General features: G+C 44.2%; 2 protein-coding genes across 2 annotated transcripts in view; one reads left to right on the forward strand and one right to left on the reverse strand.

Annotated features, from left to right (window-relative positions):
• The window catches only part of LOC138663172 (oocyte zinc finger protein XlCOF6-like), a 201,312-nt gene extending 187,423 nt beyond the window's left edge, over positions 1 to 13,889 (reverse strand). Inside the window, exon 1 of the mRNA XM_069749322.1 lies at positions 13,853 to 13,889. The gene's annotated coding sequence lies outside the window, so the exon portion shown is untranslated. The remainder of the gene's footprint in view (positions 1 to 13,852) is intronic.
• Positions 1 to 20,089, forward strand: part of LOC138663178 (zinc finger protein 300-like) — a 723,911-nt gene that overhangs the window by 301,145 nt on the left and 402,677 nt on the right. The gene's annotated exons all lie outside the window — the stretch shown is intronic.

The following is a 20,089-nucleotide window of genomic DNA, read 5'->3' on the forward strand; positions in this document are numbered from 1 at the left end:
GAGCTACAGTCTGAGAAATGGCTAAAAAGCCTCCACTAGACGCCTGTACAGCTGCATAATGAGGCCCTGGCTTTATAGTGAAGGGACTGGAGCGAGGGCCTGTTCCCAGGAGCTACAGTCTGAGAAATGGCTAAACAGCCTCCACTAGATGCCTGTACAGCTGTATAATGAGGCCCTGGTTTTATAGTGAAGGGACTGGAGCGAGGGCCTGTTCCCAGGAGCTACAGTCTGAGAAATGGCTAAAAAGCCTCCACTAGATGCCTGTACAGCTGTATAATGAGGCTTGGGCTTTATAGTGAAGGGACTGGAGCGAGGGCCTGTTCCCAGGAGCTACAGTCTGAGAAATGGCTAAAAAGCCTCCACTAGATGCCTGTACAGGTGTATAATGAGGCCAGGGCTTTATAGAGAAGGGACTGGAGCGAGGGACTGTTCCCGGGAGCTACAGTCTGAGAAATGGCTAAAAGCCTCCACTAGGCCCCTGTACAGCTGTATAATGAGGCCAGGGCTTTATAGTGAAGGGACTGGAGCGAGGGCCTGTTCCCAGGAGCTACAGTCTGAGAAATGGCTAAAAAGCCTCCACTAGCCCCTGTACAGCTGTATAATGAGGCCCAGGCTTTATAGTGAAGGGACTGGAGCGAGGGCCTGTTCCCAGGAGCTACAGTCTGAGAAATGGCTAAAAAGCCTCCACTAGGCCCCTGTACAGCTGTATAATGAGGCCCAGGCTTTATAGTGAAGGGACTGGAGCGAGGGCCTGTTCCCAGAAGCTACAGTCTGAGAAATGGCTAAAAAGCCTCCACTAGGCCCCTGTACAGCTGTATAATGAGGCCCAGGCTTTATAGTGAAGGGACTGGAGTGAGGGCCTGTTCCCAGGAGCCACAGTCTGAGAAATGGCTAAAAAGCCTCCACTAGGCTCCTGTGGAAAATACTAAAACCCTATGTGTCATTTGTCTATACCTATGCCTATGGTAGATTTTGCCTATAGTAGATTTTTTTAGTCATATTAGTCTATACCTATGGTAGATTTTTTACAGTGTGCGGGAAATCAGCGATTCCGCAGAATTAATGAACATGTTGCTTTTTTTCCGCGATTTGTTTTTTTTTCGCGGAAAAAAATCGCAACATTTGCACAAGTTTTGCGGATTACATTGAAATGATTGGGAACCATATGTAAGCGTTTTTTTCACGTTTTTATCGCATTTTTATAGAAAAAATCCGTGAAAAATACGGAACGTGTGCACATAGCCTTACAACTCCCTTCTCTGTGTACTTGAATTGAGAGAGGGAGGGGGATGTTTTGAGTGAGATAATATTAAGGCTAGGTTCTCATTTCGTTTTCGGGTGAGCGCTAACAGACAGCGTTGCACGGCGAAATTAACGCCGTGCAACGTGTCCGTTAACGCTCCCATTGCCAGCAATGTTAAAGCGCATTGCTAGTGCGTGCCATTTTCGGCACGCGCTAGCGATGTGCCGTTCTTTTGTGGCGCGCCTCGGACGCTGCTTGCAGCTAGCGCTAGCGGGGACATTTAACGCGACCCCTAAAAAGACATTGCGTTAGCGCAATCCACTAGCGCTTAGCGCTAAACGGATTGCCCTGACGCAATGAGAACCTAGCCTAATATTGTTTACCTTGAGATAGTTTATAAACCCTCCTCTCACACATCCAGTACCCAGCAACCACAGAATGCAGAGTAAGTGGACATGCTGGCTGGGGCATATCTTAAGGTACCGTCACACTCAGCAACTTTGCAACGAGAACGACAGCAATCTGTGACGTTGCAGCGTCCTGGATAGCGATCTCGTTGTGTTTGACACGCAGCAGCGATCTGGATCCCGCTGTGCCATCGCTGGTCGGAGCTAGAAGTCCAGAACTTTATTTCTTCGCTAGATCGGCGTGTATCGTCATGTTTGACATCAAAAACAACTACGCCAGCAATGTTTTACATGGAGCGAGAACAATAAGCGAGTCGCCGTTACGTCACTGGATCGCTCCTGCATCGTTCTGTTTGACGTCTCTACAGCGACATAAACAGCGACGCTCCAGTGATCGGCTCGTTGTCTATATCCCTGCAGCGTCGCTATGTGTGACTGTACCTTACTGAAGTCAAGCTGCAACACCAGGCTCTCCCATCATCACTTTGGTAAGAATTACGAATAACGGTTTTAAGCTCCGTTTTTTTTATTGGAATAAGTTCATATTAGTACAACAACGTTATCTTCCAAGTTTCATTAAGATCATTTTAGGGATTCAGTCTTTATGCGCCATTTTCTGCCATACCTATGCCTAGTGTGTTATCACGGTTGGAAACGGAAAAACGATTTTGAGCTCCGTTTTTTTTATTGGAATATGTTCATATTAGTACAACAACGTTATCTTCCAAGTTTCATTAAGATCTTTTTAGGGATTCAGTAGTTATGCGCCATTTTCTGCCATACCTATGCCTAGTGTGTTATCACGGTTGGAAACGGAAAAACGGTTTTGAGCTCCGTTTTTTTATTGGAATTAGTTCATATTAGTACAATGACGTTATCTTCCAAGTTTCATTAAGATCTTTTTAGGGATTCAGTCTTTATGCGCCATTTTCTGCCATACCTATGCCTAGTGTGTTATCACGGTTGGAAACGGAAAAACGGTTTTGAGCTCCGTTTTTTTTATTGGAATATGTTCATATTAGTACAATGACGTTATCTTCCAAGTTTCATTAAGATCTTTTTAGGGATTCAGTCGTTATGCGCCATTTTCTGCCATACCTATGCCTAGTGTGTTATCACGGTTGGAAACGGAAAAACTGTTTTGAGCTCCGTTTTTTTTATTGGAATTAGTTCATATTAGTACAATGACGTTATCTTCCAAGTTTCATTAAGATCTTTTTAGGGATTCAGTCGTTATGCGCCATTTTCTGCCATACCTATGCCTAGTGTGTTATCACGGTTGGAAACGGAAAAACGGTTTTGAGCTCCGTTTTTTTATTGGAATTAGTTCATATTAGTACAATGACGTTATCTTCCAAGTTTCATTAAGATCTTTTTAGGGATTCAGTCGTTATGCGCCATTTTCTGCCATACCTATGCCTAGTGTGTTATCACGGTTGGAAACGGAAAAACGGTTTTGAGCTCCGTTTTTTTTATTGGAATATGTTCATATTAGTACAGTGACGTTATCTTCCAAGTTTCATTAAGATCTTTTTAGGGATTCAGTCGTTATGCGCCATTTTCTGCCATACCTATGCCTAGTGTGTTATCACGGTTGGAAACGGAAAAACGGTTTTGAGCTCCGTTTTTTTTATTGGAATTAGTTCATATTAGTACAACAACGTTATCTTCCAAGTTTCATTAGGATCTTTTTAGGGATTCAGTCTTTATGCGCCATATTCTGCCATACCTATGCCTAGTGTGTTATCACGGTTGGAAACGGAAAAACGGTTTTGAGCTCCGTTTTTTTTATTGGAATTAGTTCATATTAGTACAATGACGTTATCTTCCAAGTTTCATTAAGATCTTTTTAGGGATTCAGTCGTTATGCGCCATATTCTTCCATACCTATGCCTAGTGTGTTATCACGGTTGGAAACGGAAAAACGGTTTTGAGCTCCGTTTTTTTTATTGGAATTAGTTCATATTAGTACAACAACGTTATCTTCCAAGTTTCATTAAGATCTTTTTAGGGATTCAGTCGTTATGCGCCATTTTCTGCCATACCTATGCCTACAGTGTTATCACGGTTGGAAACGGAAAAACGGTTTTGAGCTCCGTTTTTTTTATTGGAATTAGTTCATATTAGTACAACAACGTTATCTTCCAAGTTTCATTAGGATCTTTTTAGGGATTCAGTCTTTATGCGCCATATTCTGCCATACCTATGTCTATGGTAGTTTTTTTTCTAAAGTTGAATGTTTTGAATCTATTTTTCCTTTCCACTTCACTCTATTTAAAAATAAATTAGCGGAGGTTAAACTTTAATTGCGTTTTCAACAAGGCAAACCCATACATTGCTATATAGTAACTTTACATTTGAAATAAACACTGAATCCCTAAGTATATCTTTATCGAAAATTTTTGCCTTAGGCCGACCTCACACCTGCGAGTTTTACGGACGTATGAGCGGTTCATAAAATACGGATTGCATACGGTACAATGCTTCTCTATGGCCCAGCTCCTATCAGCCGTGTTTTACTGATCCGTATTATACGGTCTTCTACGGCCACAGAAAATCGCAGCATGCTGCGTTTGTCACCGTATTGCGCAAAAAATCCACTAATGAAAGTCTATGGGGGCCAGAAAAATACGGATTACACACGGACCAACAGTGTGACTTGCGAGAAATACGCAGCGGTGTTAGAGAGAAAAGCCGGAAATTCAGTGCGGTGTACAGTAAAATCACACTGACAGCTTACAGAAGAATAGGTGGAATAAATGTGTACACATAGAATAGATATATATAGATGTAGATATACTAGATGGTGGCCCGATTCTAACGCATCGGGTATTCTAGAATATGCATGTCCACGTAGTATATTGCCCAGTCACGTAGTATATTGCCCAGCCACGTAGTATATTGCCCAGCCCACGTAGTATATTGCCCAGCCATGTAGTATATTGCCCAGCCCACGTAGTATATTGCCCAGCCACGTAGTATTTTGCCCAGCCACGTAGTATATTGCCCAGCCATGTAGTATATTGCCCAGCCCACGTAGTATATTGCCCAGCCACGTAGTATTTTGCCCAGCCACGTAGTATATTGCCCAGTCACAAAGTATATTGGCCAGCCCACGTAGTATATTGCCCAGCGATGTAGTATATTGCCCAGTCACGTAGTATATTGCCCAGCCACGTAGTATTTTGCCCAGCCACGTAGTATATTGCCCAGTCACGTAGTATATTGGCCAGCCCACGTAGTATATTGGCCAGCCACATAGTATATTGCCCAGTCACGTAGTATATTGGCCAGCCCACGTAGTATATTGGCCAGCCCACGTAGTATATTGCCCAGCCCACGTAGTATACTGCCCAGCCATGTAGTATTTTGCCCAGCCACGTAGTATATTGCCCAGTCACGTAGTATATTGGCCAGCCGACGTAGTATATTGGCCAGCCCACGTAGTATATTGGCCAGCCCACGTAGTATATTGGCCAGCCCACGTAGTATATTGGCCAGCCCACGTACTATATTGGCCAGCCCACGTACTATATTGGCCAGCCCACGTACTATATTGTCCAGCCACGTACTATATTGCCCAGCCCACGTAGTATATTGCCTGTGACCACAACGTCATCACAGGTCCTGCGCTCATACCAACCCTGGGACCGGAAGCTGCCGTGGACTACAAGGGGCCCTCAGAAAGGTGAGTATATTTTTATTTTTTTAAATGTGACAAACCTGGCTGGGCAATATACTACGTGGCTAGGCAATATACTACGTGACTGGGCAATATAGTACGTGGCTGGGCAATATACTACGTGGCTGGGAAATGTACTACATGGCTGGGCAATATAGTACGTGACTGGGCAATATACTACGTGACTGGGCAATATACTACGTGGCTGGGAAATGTACTACATGGCTGGGCAATATAGTACGTGACTGGACAATATACTACGTGACTGGGCAATATACTATGTGGCTGGGCAATATACTACGTGGCTGGGAAATGTACTACATGGCTGGGCAATATAGTACGTGGCTGGGCAATATACTACGTGGACATGCATATTCTAGAATACCCGATGCGTTAGAAACGGGCCACCATCTAGTGTGTGTGTGTGTGTGTGTGTGTGTGTGTGTGTGTATGTATGTGTATATATATATATATATATATATATATATATACACATATACACACACACATACTATGTGTAGACATTTATCTTAGCTATGTCTCACTGACATATATATATATATATATACCTATTCTATGTGTACACATTTATTCTACGTATTCTATTCTAACCTGTCAGTGTGATTTTACTGTACACCGCACTGAATTGCCGGCTTTTCTATAGAACACCGCTGCGTATTTCTCACAAGTCACACTGCTGGTCTGTGTGTAATCCGTATTTTTCTGGCCCCCATAGCGGCCCTGCACTTAGTAACCCGATATTTACCCTGGTTACAGGTGAACACATCGCTAGATCGGCGTCACACACGCTGATCTAGCGATGACAGCGGGTGATCAGCGACCAAAAAAAGGTCCTAATCATTCCCCACGACCAACGATCTCCCAGCAGGGGCCTGATCGTTGGTCGCTGTCACACATAACGAGATCGTTAGCGGGATCGTTGTTACGTCACAAAAAGCGTGACGTTGCAACGATATCCTTAACGATATCGTTGTGTGTGAAGGTACCTTAAGGCAAACATTTTCGATAAAGATATACTTAGGGATTCACTGTTTATTTGAAATGTAAAGTTATTATATAGGAATGTATGAATTAACATTGTTGAAAACAGAATTACATTTTTAAGCTCTGTTTTTCTTGCTGGAAAAAGTTCATATTAATGACAAACTTATTTTCAAAGTTTCATCAAGATCTTCTTAGGGATTCGGTGTTTATTTCAAATGTAAAGTTACTATATAGCAATGTATGGGTTTGCCTTGTGGAAAACGCAATTAAAGTTTTACCTCCGCTAATTTATTTTTAAATAGTGAAGTGGAAAGAAAAAATAGATTCAAAAAATTCAACTTTAGAAAAAAAACTACCATAGGAATAGGTATGGTAGAATATGGCGCATAAAGACGGAATCCCTAAAAAGATCCTAATGAAACTTGGAAGATAACGTCGTTGTACTAATATGAACTAATTCCAATAAAAAAAACGGAGCTCAAAACCGTTTTTCCGCTTCCAACCGTGATAACACACTAGGCATAGGTATGGCAGAAAATGGCGCATAAAGACTGAATCCCTAAAAAGATCCTAATGAAACTTGGAAGATAACGTCATTGTACTAATATGAACTAATTCCAATAAAAAAAACGGAGCTCAAAACCGTTTTTCCGTTTCCAACCGTGATAACACTGTAGGCACAGGTATGGCAGAAAATGGCGCATAAAGACTGAATCCCTAAAAAGATCTTAATGAAACTTGGAAGATAACGTTGTTGTACTAATATGAACTAATTCCAATTAAAAAAACGGAGCTCAAAACCGTTTTTCCGTTTCCAACCATGATAACACTGTAGGCATAGGTATGGCAGAAAATGGCGCATAACGACTGAATCCCTAAAAAGATCCTAATGAAACTTGGAAGATAACGTTGTTGTACTAATATGAACTAATTCCAATAAAAAAAACGGAGCTCAAAACCGTTTTTCCGTTTCCAACCATGATAACACTGTAGGCATAGGTATGGCAGAAAATGGCGCATAACGACTGAATCCCTAAAAAGATCCTAATGAAACTTGGAAGATAACGTTGTTGTACTAATATGAACATATTCCAATAAAAAAACGGAGCTCAAAACCGTTTTTCCGTTTCCAACCGTGATAACACACTAGGCATAGGTATGGCAGAAAATGGCGCATAACGACTGAATCCCTAAAAAGATCTTAATGAAACTTGGAAGATAACGTTGTTGTACTAATATGAACATATTCCAATAAAAAAAACGGAGCTCAAAACCGTTTTTCCGTTTCCAACCGTGATAACACACTAGGCATAGGTATGGCAGAAAATGGCGCATAAAGACTGAATCCCTAAAAAGATCTTAATGAAACTTGGAAGATAACGTCATTGTACTAATATGAACTAATTCCAATAAAAAAAACGGAGCTCAAAACCGTTTTTCCGTTTCCAACCGTGATAACACACTAGGCATAGGTATGGCAGAAAATGGCGCATAACGACTGAATCCCTAAAAAGATCTTAATGAAACTTGGAAGATAACGTTGTTCTACTAATATGAACATATTCCAATAAAAAAAACGGAGCTCAAAACCGTTTTTCCGTTTCCAACCATGATAACACACTAGGCATAGGTATGGCAGAAAATGGCGCATAACGACTGAATCCCTAAAAAGATCTTAATGAAACTTGGAAGATAACGTTGTTGTACTAATATGAACATATTCCAATAAAAAAAACGGAGCTCAAAACCGTTTTTCTGTTTCCAACCGTGATAACACACTAGGCATAGGTATGGCAGAAAATGGCGCATAACGACTGAATCCCTAAAAAGATCCTAATGAAACTTGGACGATAACGTTGTTCTACTAATATGAACTAATTCCAATAAAAAAAACGGAGCTCAAAACCGTTTTTCCGTTTCCAACCATGATAACACTGTAGGCATAGGTATGGCAGAAAATGGCGCATAACGACTGAATCCCTAAAAAGATCTTAATGAAACTTGGAAGATAACGTTGTTGTACTAATATGAACTAATTCCAATAAAAAAAACGGAGCTCAAAACCGTTTTTCCGTTTCCAACCGTGATAACACACTAGGCATAGGTATGGCAGAAAATGGCGCATAACGACTGAATCCCTAAAAAGATCCTAATGAAACTTGGAAGATAACGTTGTTGTACTAATATGAACATATTCCAATAAAAAAAACGGAGCTCAAAACCGTTTTTCCGTTTCCAACCGTGATAACACACTAGGCATAGGTATGGCAGAAAATGGCGCATAACGACTGAATCCCTAAAAAGATCCTAATGAAACTTGGAAGATAACGTTGTTGTACTAATATGAACTAATTCCAATAAAAAAAACGGAGCTCAAAACAGTTTTTCCGTTTCCAACCATGATAACACTGTAGGTATAGGTATGGCATAAAATGGCGCATAACGACTGAATCCCTAAAAAGATCTTAATGAAACTTGGAAGATAACGTTGTTGTACTAATATGAACATATTCCAATAAAAAAAACGGAGCTCAAAACCGTTTTTCCGTTTCCAACCATGATAACACTGTAGGCATAGGTATGGCAGAAAATGGCGCATAACGTCTGAATCCCTAAAAAGATCTTAATGAAACTTGGAAGATAACGTTGTTGTACTAATATGAACTAATTCCAATAAAAAAAACGGAGCTCAAAACCGTTTTTCCGTTTCCAACCATGATAACACTGTAGGCATAGGTATGGCAGAAAATGGCGCATAACGACTGAATCCCTAAAAAGATCTTAATGAAACTTGGAAGATAACGTTGTTGTACTAATATGAACTAATTCCAATAAAAAAAACGGAGCTCAAAACCGTTTTTCCGTTTCCAACCGTGATAACACACTAGGCATAGGTATGGCAGAAAATGGCGCATAACGACTGAATCCCTAAAAAGATCCTAATGAAACTTGGAAGATAACGTTGTTGTACTAATATGAACATATTCCAATAAAAAAAACGGAGCTCAAAACCGTTTTTCCGTTTCCAACCATGATAACACTGTAGGCATAGGTATGGCAGAAAATGGCGCATAACGACTGAATCCCTAAAAAGATCTTAATGAAACTTGGACGATAACGTTGTTGTACTAATATGAACATATTCCAATAAAAAAAACGGAGCTCAAAACCGTTTTTCCGTTTCCAACCGTGATAACACACTAGGCATAGGTATGGCAGAAAATGGCGCATAACGACTGAATCCCTAAAAAGATCCTAATGAAACTTGGAAGATAACGTTGTTGTACTAATATGAACTAATTCCAATAAAAAAAACGGAGCTCAAAACAGTTTTTCCGTTTCCAACCATGATAACACTGTAGGTATAGGTATGGCATAAAATGGCGCATAAAGACTGAATCCCTAAAAAGATCTTAATGAAACTTGGAAGATAACGTTGTTGTACTAATATGAACATATTCCAATAAAAAAAACGGAGCTCAAAACCGTTTTTCCGTTTCCAACCGTGATAACACACTAGGCATAGGTATGGCAGAAAATGGCGCATAACGACTGAATCCCTAAAAAGATCCTAATGAAACTTGGAAGATAACGTTGTTGTACTAATATGAACTAATTCCAATAAAAAAAACGGAGCTCAAAACAGTTTTTCCGTTTCCAACCATGATAACACTGTAGGTATAGGTATGGCATAAAATGGCGCATAAAGACTGAATCCCTAAAAAGATCTTAATGAAACTTGGAAGATAACGTTGTTGTACTAATATGAACATATTCCAATAAAAAAAACGGAGCTTAAAACCGTTTTTCCGTTTCCAAAAAATTTGACCCCTACATTCATGTATTGCAACTTTATGTCAAATAAATACATATGTAAATAAATTGGTTACTCTGCTTCAAATGGAGTGAAGTGGAAAGGAAAACTAAATTAAGAAAATGAAACGGTAAAAAAAAATCTAAAATAGGCAGAGATGAATACGACTAAAATATCTACCATAGGCATAGGTTAATTTGGCACATAGGGTTTTAGTATGCACCGGCTCCTGTACAGGTGTATAATGAGGCCCAGGCTTTATAGTGAAGGGACTGGAGCGAGGGCCTGTTCCCAGAAGCTACAGTCTGAGAAATGGCTAAAAAGCCTCCACTAGACACCTGTACAGCTGTATAATGAGGCCCAGGCTTTATAGTGAAGGGACTGGAGTGAGGGCCTGTTCCCGGGAGCTACAGTCTGAGAAATGGCTAAAAAGCCTCCACTAGGCTCCTGTACAGCTGTATAATGAGGCCCAGGCTTTATAGTGAAGGGACTGGAGTGAGGGCCTGTTCCCGGGAGCTACAGTCTGAGAAATGGCTAAAAAGCCTCCACTAGACACCTGTACAGCTGTATAATGAGGCCAAGGCTTTATAGTGAAGGGACTGGAGTGAGGGCCTGTTCCCAGGAGCTACAGTCTGAGAAATGGCTAAAAAGCCTCCACTAGGCCCCTGTACAGCTGTATAATGAGGCCCAGGCTTTATAGTGAAGGGACTGGAGTGAGGGCCTGTTCCCAGGAGCTAGTCTGAGAAATGGCTAAAAAGCCTCCACTAGGCTCCTGTACAGCAGTATAATGAGGCCCAGGCTTTATAGTGAAGGGACTGGAGTGAGGGCCTGTTCCCGGGAGCTACAGTCTGAGAAATGGCTAAAAAGCCTCCACTAGGCTCCTGTACAGCTGTATAATGAGGCCCAGGCTTTATAGTGAAGGGACTGGAGCGAGGGCCTGTTCCCAGGAGCTACAGTCTGAGAAATGGCTAAAAAGCCTCCACTAGGCTCCTGTACAGCAGTATAATGAGGCCCAGGCTTTATAGTGAAGGGACTGGAGTGAGGGCCTGTTCCCGGGAACTACAGTCTGAGAAATGGCTAAAAAGCCTCCACTAGGCTCCTGTACAGCTGTATAATGAGGCCCAGGCTTTATAGTGAAGGGACTGGAGCGAGGGCCTGTTCCCAGGAGCTACAGTCTGAGAAATGGCTAAAAAGCCTCCACTAGGCTCCTGTACAGCTGTATAATGAGGCCCAGGCTTTATAGTGAAGGGACTGGAGTGAGGGCCTGTTCCCAGGAGCTACAGTCTGAGAAATGGCTAAAAAGCCTCCACTAGGCCCCTGTACAGCTGTATAATGAGGCCCAGGCTTTATAGTGAAGGGACTGGAGCGAGGGCCTGTTCCCAGGAGCTACAGTCTGAGAAATGGCTAAAAAGCCTCCTCTAGGCTCCTGTACAGCTGTATAATGAGGCCATGGCTTTATAGTGAAGGGACTGGAGTGAGGGCCTGTTCCCGGGAGCTACAATCTGAGAAATGGCTAAAAAGCCTCCACTAGGCTCATGTACAGCTGTATAATGAGGCCCAGGCTTTATAGTGAAGGGACTGGAGTGAGGGCCTGTTCCCGGGAGCTACAGTCTGAGAAATGGCTAAAAAGCCTCCACTAGACACCTGTACAGCTGTATAATGAGGCCCAGGCTTTATAGTGAAGGGACTGGAGTGAGGGCCTGTTCCCAGGAGCTACAGTCTGAGAAATGGCTAAAAAGCCTCCACTAGGCCCCTGTACAGCTGTATAATGAGGCCCAGGCTTTATAGTGAAGGGACTGGAGTGAGGGCCTGTTCCCAGGAGCTACAGTCTGAGAAATGGCTAAAAAGCCTCCACTAGGCTCCTGTACAGCAGTATAATGAGGCCCAGGCTTTATAGTGAAGGGACTGGAGTGAGGGCCTGTTCCCGGGAGCTACAGTCTGAGAAATGGCTAAAAAGCCTCCACTAGGCTCCTGTACAGCAGTATAATGAGGCCCAGGCTTTATAGTGAAGGGACTGGAGGGAGGGCCTGTTCCCAGGAGCTACAGTCTGAGAAATGGCTAAAAAGCCTCCACTAGGCTCCTGTACAGCTGTATAATGAGGCCCAGGCTTTATAGTGAAGGGACTGGAGTGAGGGCCTGTTCCCAGGAGCTACAGTCTGAGAAATGGCTAAAAAGCCTCCACTAGGCCCCTGTACAGCTGTATAATGAGGCCCAGGCTTTATAGTGAAGGGACTGGAGTGAGGGCCTGTTCCCAGGAGCTACAGTCTGAGAAATGGCTAAAAGCCTCCACTAGGCCCCTGTACAGCTGTATAATGAGGCCCGGGCTTTATAGTGAAGGGACTGGAGAGAGGGCCTGTTCCCAGGAGCTACAGTCTGAGAAATGGCTAAAAAGCCTCCACTAGGCTCCTGTACAGCTGTATAATGAGGCCCAGGCTTTATCGTGAAGGGACTGGAGTGAGGGCCTGTTCCCAGGAGCTACAGTCTGAGAAATGGCTAAAAAGCCTCCACTAGGCTCCTGTACAGCTGTATAATGAGGCCCAGGCTTTATAGTGAAGGGACTGGAGCGAGGGCCTGTTCCCAGGAGCTACAGTCTGAGAAATGGCTAAAAAGCCTCCACTAGACGCCTGTACAGCTGTATAATGAGGCCCAGGCTTTATAGTGAAGGGACTGGAGCGAGGGCCTGTTCCCAGGAGCTACAGTCTGAGAAATGGCTAAAAAGCCTCCACTAGGCCCCTGTACAGCTGTATAATGAGGCCCAGGCTTTATCGTGAAGGGACTGGAGTGAGGGCCTGTTCCCAGGAGCTACAGTCTGAGAAATGGCTAAAAAGCCTCCACTAGGCTCCTGTACAGCTGTATAATGAGGCCCAGGCTTTATCGTGAAGGGACTGGAGTGAGGGCCTGTTCCCAGGAGCTACAGTCTGAGAAATGGCTAAAAAGCCTCCACTAGGCTCCTGTACAGCTGTATAATGAGGCCCAGGCTTTATAGTGAAGGGACTGGAGCGAGGGCCTGTTCCCAGGAGCTACAGTCTGAGAAATGGCTAAAAAGCCTCCACTAGACGCCTGTACAGCTGTATAATGAGGCCCAGGCTTTATAGTGAAGGGACTGGAGCGAGGGCCTGTTCCCAGGAGCTACAGTCTGAGAAATGGCTAAAAAGCCTCCACTAGGCCCCTGTACAGCTGTATAATGAGGCCCAGGCTTTATAGTGAAGGGACTGGAGTGAGGGCCTGTTCCCAGGAGCTACAGTCTGAGAAATGGCTAAAAAGCCTCCACTAGGCTCCTGTACAGCAGTATAATGAGGCCCAGGCTTTATAGTGAAGGGACTGGAGTGAGGGCCTGTTCCCGGGAGCTACAGTCTGAGAAATGGCTAAAAAGCCTCCACTAGGCTCCTGTACAGCAGTATAATGAGGCCCAGGCTTTATAGTGAAGGGACTGGAGCGAGGGCCTGTTCCCAGGAGCTACAGTCTGAGAAATGGCTAAAAAGCCTCCACTAGGCTCCTGTACAGCTGTATAATGAGGCCCAGGCTTTATAGTGAAGGGACTGGAGTGAGGGCCTGTTCCCAGGAGCTACAGGCTGAGAAATGGCTAAAAAGCCTCCACTAGGCCCCTGTACAGCTGTATAATGAGGCCCAGGCTTTATAGTGAAGGGACTGGAGATAGAAAAGTAGCACAATGTACAAGAGCCGGACTGCCCATAACTGACCTGCAGAGCTGCCACCACATATATGGCTGCTATGTGCCCAGACTCGGGACCTGTGATGAGGTCACAGGAGGGGAGGAGTCAGGGGTCACATGATCAGGGGTCTCAGTGTATGCAGGACTCTGCTGTGCTGGTTGTCATAGTCAGGGCCGGCTCCAGGTTTTTGAGGGCCCCGGGCGAAAGAGTCTCAGTGGGCCCCCCCCCCTTTAACACATACCACGATTCATGATGCACAGATACAGCAGAGAAATATAGCACAGCCACGTAACATATAAAACAGCCCACGTAGTATATAACACAGCCCACGTAGCATATAACACAGCCCACGTAGCATATAACACAGCCCACGTAGTATATAACAGCCACGTACAGTGGCGTAACTACAAAGCTCTGGACCCCGCTGCAAACTTTCAAATGGGCCCCCCCCCCCATGCCAAAATATTTTCCACCCAAATTCACATTTTCCCTGAGATTTTTGCCATGTATGCCAAATGACAAACAGCTCTGCTACATCTATAACTTCATGCGATATCAAGATGACTTTGGTCAGATAATAAATGATAGTAACCTTGGCTGTGTCTGTATCTCACTGGGGTATAAAGAAAAAACTCATACATATGAGATTTCCAATGCACAGACTTGTACTAAAAGGACATACTCAGCTCTGCTATGTCAGCCATAGTTTGAGGTTTCCAATAAGCAGACTTGTACTAAGGACAAACTCAGCTCTGCTGTCTGTAATATAGATGATATACAATGCACAGACTTGTACTAAAGGACAAACTCAGCTCTGCTATGTCAGTAAGACATGATTATTTCCAATTGCCGACTTGCACCAAAGGACTAGCTGAGCTCTTCTACATGGCCAGGCTAATACTCACATGTAGGGCTGCAGCTGGGTCCCATCTGTTGCTGCACCCCTCGGTGAAGCCGCCAGCAGCAGCCCCCACATGGGCACTAGAGCTGGGAGCAGAAGCCGCTCTGGAGGAGATGGAGCCGCCATTCCTACTTCTCCCAGGGTTGCAGATTTTTTGGGGAAAGGGTTTGCAGTCAGCTCAAAGCCACATTATCTGCCACAGGTCAGGGCAGTGTCAGACATTGGGGTCTCTGCCTTCATTGTAGGCTGGGAAGTTACAAGTTCGCACTCTGAGCCCCTGCAGCTACTTCTATTTATTGCATTAGCTCCACAGAATTAGGGGGGTGTTAATTTTTTTTAGAGAGCCTTCCCTGAAGGTGGTGGTGTGGATTTTGGAGATGGACAAGTTCTCCAGCTTCTCATTCCAATAAGCCCAGTAGACACCCCCTCCTTCCTGTTCCCTCCACCAGGAGCCTGTGAGCAGGCAGGGTGGGATTCTCCTCACAGGTCGCCTCCCTCTGGTCAAATTACTAAGGTTCTCTCTGGACTGTTTCATTTAGGGAAACGGAATGTCCCTGAAAGGAGGCTTGTGTCTGACATCTGACTCGTCCTGCCCCCCTACACAGACTGTACTGGCTTCTTGCCCCTCTGTCTCTGTCCTCTGTGGTGATTGCCAACTTACGAGCTGAATAAAGGTGGACACAGCAGTGAAGGATGTGCAGAGTTCTACCTGATATGATGCTGCAGCGTCTCATTTCCGGTCCTGTGCATTGTGGGGGTGTACTAGTCGGCTCCGGAGCATGCGCACTGCACATTCTGAAGCTGGTGAGTACACCCAATACTCCCCCACAATGCACAGGACCGGAAATGACACGGACGCAGGAGTCGGCTGCTTCTTTGATGGACTGAGCGGGCCCCGTCGCAGCTGCGACCTGAGTAATTACGCCCCTGAGTGTAGTATAGTACCGTACAGTTAATACCTTAAATGGGCCCCCCGTCTCGCCAGGGCCCCGGCATTTGCCCGGGTGCGCCGGGTGCTGACGCCGGCCCTGGTCATGGTGCTGGATGAGGGGAAGTTTCTGTGTGGGGTCAGGAGGGGTTTACAGTGTGGATGTAGCAGAGTCATGTGTGTACGAGGTGTACGGAACGGAGCCGTGTGTGTATGAGGTGTACGGAGCGGAGCCGTGTGTGTATGAGGTGTACGGAGCGGAGTCGGTGTGTAGGAGGTGTACAGAGCGGAGCCGGTGTGTAGGAGGTGTACGGAGTAGAGCCGGTGTGTGTATGAAGTGTACGGAGCGGAGCCAGTGTGTACGGAGCAGAGCCGTGTGTGTACGAGGTGTACTGAGTGGAGCTGTGTGTACAGGGTGTATGTAGCGGAACCGTGTGATTACGAGTTGTGTGTAGCAGAGCAATATGTTTATTATGTGTATGGAGCGGAGCAGTGTGTGTACGAGGTGTACGGAGCCTAGCTGGTGTGTATGAGGTGTACGGAGCAGAGCCAGTGTGTACAGAGCGGAGTTGTGTGTGTACGAGGTGTATGGAGCGGAGCCGTGTGTATGAGGTGTACGGAGCAGAGCCATATGTTTATTATGTGTACGGAGCGGAGCTGTGTTCCATGTTTTGGTTCATTTAATAAGTAGATTTTATTTAAAACAATGATTGGATCCATATGAATATTCCAAATTTTGTTCTCCAATATTTCCTCTCTATTAGGCCGGCATCACACTAGGCGTAAGTAAATACGGTCTGTTTTTTACGGCCGTAATACGCAGTAATTGTCCCAAAACACTGTTCCGAATAACCTCATGACCCAGTATCAGCACGGGTTTACAAGGGACCGTTCATGTCAGACTAATTTGATCAGTTTCTATGAAGAGGTAAGTTCCGGACTGGACCAAGGGAACCCAGTGGACGTAGTGTATATGGACTTTTCAAAAGCTTTTGATACGGTGCCACACAAAAGGTTGATACATAAAATGAGAATAATGGAGATAGGGGAAAATATGTGTAAGTGGGTTGAGAGCTGGCTCAGGGATAGGAAACAAAGGGTGGTCATTAATGGAGCACACTCGGACAGGGTCGCGGTTAGCAGTGGGGTACCACAGGGGTCAGTATTGGGCCCTCTTCTTTTTAACATATTTATTAATGACCTTGTAGGGGGCATACAGAGTAGAATTTCAATATTTGCAGATGACACTAAACTCTGCAGGGTAATCAATACAGAGGAGGACAATTTTACATTACAGGATGATTTATGTAAACTAGAAGCTTGGGCTGATAAATGGCAAATGAGCTTTAATGGGGATAAATGTAAGGTCATGCACTTGGGTAGAAGTAATAAGATGTATAATTACTGTATGTGCTTAATTCTAAAACTCTGGGCAAAACCGTCAATGAAAAAGACCTGGGAGTATGGGTGGATGACAAACTCATATTCAGTGGCCAGTGTCAGGCAGCTGCTACAAAGGCAAATAAAATAATGGGATGCATTAAAAGAGGCATAGATGCTCATGAGGAGAACATAATTTTACCTCTATACAAGTCACTAGTTCGACCACACTTAGAATACTGTGCACAGTTCTGGTCTCCGGTGTATAAGAAAGACATAGCTGAACTGGAGCGGGTGCAGAGAAGAGCGACCAAGGTTATTAGAGGACTGGGGGGTCTGCAATACCAAGATAGGTTATCACACTTGGGGCTATTTAGTTCGGAAAAACGAAGACTAAGGGGTGATCTTATTTTAATGTATAAATATGTGAGGGGACAGTACAGAAACCTTTCTGATGATCTTTTTAATCATAGACCTAAGACAGGGACAAGGGGGCATCCTCTGCGTTTGGAGGAAAGAAGGTTTAAGCATAATAACAGATGCGTGTTCTTTACTGTAAGAGCAGTGAGACTATGGAACTCTCTGCCGTATGATGTTGTAATGAGTGATTCATTACTTAAATTTAAGAGGGGACTGGCTACCTTTCTTGAAAAGTATAATGTTACAGGGTATATACACTAGAGTCCTTGATAGGGCGTTGATCCAGGGAACTAGTCTGATTGCCGTATGTGGAGTCGGGAAGGAATTTTTTTCCCCAATGTGGAGCTTACTCTTTGCCACATGGTTTTTTTTTTGCCTTCCTATGGATCAACATGTTAGGGCATGTTAGGTTAGGCTATGGGTTGAACTAGATGGACTTAAAGTCTTCCTTCAACCTTAATAACTATGTAACTATGTATTCAATGCGAGGATGCGATTTTTACACACAAATTTATCCATGTGGCTTCCGTACGCCGATTTTTTTTCTCGCAGGCTTGCAAAATGGACATATCATGGATCATTATGGGAAAATATTCTGAAAAGTTCCCAGGCTCGAGTTCATATGAGTTCATCCAGCAGAGGGCGCATCACCGCGACTCGAGGTAACTACAGTACATTCCCCTGCATTCCATTCATTCACCAAGTTTTACAGTCAGGAGCACAGCTGCATTAGCAGAGCTCCTGGGTGTAAAATGATTTAACCCTTTCAGATGGATTTACAGCGTGGAGAAAGCATTACTGTACAAAAATGCACACCATCCAATAAGTAAATGTAAAAATAAACATAAGCTGATTTTATTGACAGATCAAAAACACACAACATGGACAATAAAAACATAATTAAAAACATGAAATCAACATCAAGAACACACAGGGAACATATATAATGACTCAGTATAGTAAGGTAACCAAAGAAAAACCAATGGCTCATGGGGTGTTGCGCAGAGGTATAATAACAGTAGGGGCTTAACTTTTTCCCCTGTCCATGGGCTGGATAAGTTTACGGTAGTAAAGGACCTATACTTATTTTGCAGACGTCTTCTATTACAGGTTTTGCACAGTAGACCACACATGACAGAGGGATTTGAACATACTGACCAACAAGTCTTCCGTGACCTTTTACAACTCTTGCAAGAAAACAGCTCTAATGATGGTAAGGATTCTCGCCTGTTTAAAAATAAGTCTAAGGTAGCTCCACCGTTCTCTCTAGTCCCTGCCATTCGAGTGTTTTTTGAACTCGCCAAACACGATATTGTAGCCCTACGGCCTGGCAGACCTTTTTTGGGCAACCTCTGTGGTGACGAGAGGCGAGCCCTTAGAGATCTTAGGTCCAATACTAACTTCCTTATCAAAGAAGCAGATAAGGGGGGTAATGTGGTCCTTTGGCCACATTCCCTTTACTTAGAAGAAGCACATCGTCAGCTTGAGAATGGTCGGTTCTACAGGATACTGCCATCAGACCCTACGGCTGTATTTGCAGGAAAGTTTAGACATCTTCTGGAGAGGGCGAGGGATCTTGGTATTATTAGCCATCACGAGTTCGAGTTCATGTGGGTAGAGGTCCCTGTTACAGCAACATTTTACATGCTACCCAAGATTCATAAAGATCCACAGAGACCCCCTGGCCGCCCCATTGTGGCTAGCATTGGTGGTCTCTGTGAAAAAGCTTGCATGTATGTGGACCACTTCTTGCAGCCCCTTACCAGAAATCTACCCTCATTTGTCCAGGATACATCACACTTTATCCGGATTTGTCGGGCAGTGTCTTTACCTTCTAATTTTCTATTGGTTACGTGTGACGTTGAGTCGCTCTATTCCAATATTAGTCATGATGACGGAATCACTGCCACTCTGCATTTCCTCGACCAACTGGGGCATTCGGATCGAATGCATGATTCCCTAGTGGTCGATTTGTTAGAGTTTATCATGAGGCACAATTTCTTCCTGTTTGATAGGACTTACTATCTTCAAGTCTCAGGGGTGGTCATGGGGGCGCGTTGTGCCCCGGCCGTCGCCAATCTTTTTTTAGGTTGGTGGGAGGCCACCATGGTGTACCCCTTGGAGGAGTTTAAGCGGCACGTCTGCCATTGGAGTCGATATGTCGACGATATTTTTTTCATTTGGACAGGCAGTATTGATGAGTGTCGCAACTTTATTACCTCTCTCAACAGGAATTCCCATAACATTGTGTTGACGTATTCCTTTTCCTCTACCGTAGTGACCTTTTTGGACCTGCAGGTGATGGTCAGAGATGGCTCTCTTTACACCAAACTATTCCGGAAACCAACTGCTACCAACAGCCTCCTGGACTATAGGAGTTTTCATCCTACGCACACCAGGAATGGGGTTCCTGTTGGACAGTTCCTGAGAACTAGAAGAAATTGTACCTCGGACGAGGATTTTCACCAAGAAGCTCTCAGCTTGACTAATCGGTTTCGTCAAAGACATTACCCACGGAGAAGTATATCTGCAGCCTTCCAGCGGGCCAATTTACATACTCAGGAGTCGCTGCTTGTGCCTCAGAACAAGGTACGGGACAGTAGGCCCAGATTTGTTACCAGTTATAATAATAATT

Source organism: Ranitomeya imitator, chromosome 2 (assembly GCF_032444005.1).
Source record: "Ranitomeya imitator isolate aRanImi1 chromosome 2, aRanImi1.pri, whole genome shotgun sequence".
NCBI lineage: Eukaryota > Metazoa > Chordata > Amphibia > Anura > Dendrobatidae > Ranitomeya > Ranitomeya imitator.